Here is a 2,500-nt window from a genome sequence, read left to right on the forward strand (position 1 = left end):
ACCCTAAACCCCTTAACCTTAACCTAAACATACATGCCAACGGTCCCTATATGGGCGGACATCTGCTGATCACTAACTTATACAAAGGGAAGAACACTTCATAGTGTCTGTTTTTACTGGCATGGTGGTCGTGTCGTGTTGAGTTGGGGGGGTGGGGTGGGGTGGGGTGGGGTGGGGGGGTGTATGATGCATGATGCATATGGGTCACACTGCAGTGCAATAGGATTCTCATTTCCATCCCTGCTCTCTGTTTGAAGTCAGGGTGACGTCTCTCTCGTGACTCGTGGCTCAGGAGGAGGAGAGTAGCCCAGAAGAGGGAGCGACAGAGGACCCCGGGAGTGAGTGAGACTGGGGGCACTGGGAGTGGGGCTGTGAGTGTGGAGGGAGGGAAAGAGTATGATACTGGGAGGGAGTGCAGGGGTTGTGCTGTCTGTTGCTGTGCTGGTGTGGTTGCTGTGCTGTGTTCTGCTGTGTGTTGCTGTGCTGTGCTGTGCTGTGTTTCTGGTCAGGTCAGTAATGGCCCTCTCTCTCTCTGCAGTGGATTTCCTGCGGGTCTCTCTTCGCTAGGATGCAGGGGCTTGGTTCTGGTCCTGTGGAGCAGGTTCTGGACGAGCTGAGCCTGGAGGGCATGGCCCCGGTACATCCAGAGCGGAGACTGTGAGTACAGAACCGAGGCGGTCCGATACAGAACCGCACTGCTCCTCCACTGTACAAAGCCAGCTCTGTCACTAATAAGAATCATTTCATTTCAAAATACAAAACTGTTTTCATTGTTGGTTTCTGTTTTTTTTTTCCCTTTTAGGCAAAAATATCATCTGCATGGTGGGAGCCGGAATAGCCACATGTAAGTCATCTTGTGTCCAACAGCACTGTCCATGAGACTGTGTCTCCTCTCTCTGTCTCTCTGTGTCTCTCTGGTCCTGTCCTATGACACTGTTGCTACGTTTACACCTGCACACCCGAGCCGAGCCGGTGCGGAGTCGAGCCAGCCTGGTACGGCTCGGGTAGCTTGAGTTGTGTTTACACCAGAGAAAGGCGAGCCGAGCTGAGAGACGCCACGCATAATGAACGTGCTGAGTCGATTAATCACACGAGACTGCAAAAATAGAACCAAGCATTAATTGAATAGAATCTCTTTTCACTATGGATTTTTTAAAAATTATTATTATTATTATTATTATTATTATTATTATTATTATTATTATTATTGCGGAGAAGTACTGAAAATGCTGGGGGGGGGGGGGCTTGCAATACATACCTAAACAAAGAAAGCAAAGACCGGGGACCATATAAAGGTATACAAAATAACTTGCCTCGAATATAACGCGCCTACAGCATGTCCCCCAATTCCCTATACAAGTGCAATATCTCTACAGTAAATACAGTACCGGTGTTCAAAACCGTAAACAACTTCTCAGTGTAACTTCCGTTTCTGTCTCTCTTTTGATACGGTATCTGATCTTAAGATAAGCTGCGGTGTCGCTTTATAACACAGACATCTTATTCAGCATTCGTTTTATAACTAAATAAATATTAGGCCTATTACGTGGTTATCTTCCTAATCTATTAACTTTTTTGCTGCGAGAGGAGCTGCGGCTTCCTCCGGGAGTCGAGACGCTTCAGCCCCGCTCCGGCAGCCGAACCCGGGGCGAGCCCATCCCCTCTCCCCCTCTCCCACTCTCCCACTCTCCCCCTCTCCTCCTCTCTCCCCCTCTCCCCCTCTCCCCACTCTCCCCCTCCTCCTCCTCTCCCACTCTCCCACTCTCCTCCTCTCCCCCTCTCTCACTCTCCCCCTCTCTCCTTCTTGCATCTTGTTGGTTTGCTTGTCTGTCGCTTCGAACTGAACTCCCCGCTGCCGTTTAGCCAGGCTATGGTTTAAAAACTGCTGATTAAAATGATCCTCGAGTGGGAATGTTACATTTTTTATTTTTTTGTTTGTTAATAATATAGCGTTGATTACATTGTGCTGTATGCATGGTTAATTCACGGGAAGTTACATTTTTGATTCACCATATGCGTATTATAGAGAGGGGTTATTTTATTAGTATTTTAGTCAGATGTGTGTTGTTGTGTGTCCCGCGGTGTAAAGGTAAGGAGTTTACCGAACACATTTACCGGTTGAGGTCCTGGGGGTTGCCACTTGATGACGAAATGCAGTAAACCCCGCCCACAGCCTGCTTCGGCCCCGAGCCACATTCAGATATGTTGCAGGGCTGGAGTTTCACGGCTTGGTTCCGGCTCGGCTCGGTTATTTGCTAGTGTAAACACACCCGTACTGTGAGGGCGTGGAGCCCTCACGGTACAGGTGTGCTAGTGTGAACGGGGCATGTGTGTCTCTCTCTGTCTCTGTGTCTCTCTGGTCCTGTCAGTGTGTCTCTCTCTCTCTCTCTGTGTCTCTGGTCCTGTCCTATGACACTGTGTGTCTCTCTCTCTGTGTCTCTGTGTCTCTGATCCTGTTACTGTGTCACTCTCTCTGTCTCTGTGTCTTTCTGATCCTGTC

General features: G+C 49.0%; 1 pseudogene; it reads left to right on the forward strand.

Moving 5' to 3' along the window:
- Positions 1 to 292: 292 nt before the first annotated feature.
- LOC131735446 (NAD-dependent protein deacetylase sirtuin-2-like) overlaps positions 293 to 2,500 on the forward strand; it is an 11,291-nt pseudogene continuing 9,083 nt past the window's right edge.

Source organism: Acipenser ruthenus, unplaced genomic scaffold, assembly GCF_902713425.1.
Source record: "Acipenser ruthenus unplaced genomic scaffold, fAciRut3.2 maternal haplotype, whole genome shotgun sequence".
NCBI lineage: Eukaryota > Metazoa > Chordata > Actinopteri > Acipenseriformes > Acipenseridae > Acipenser > Acipenser ruthenus.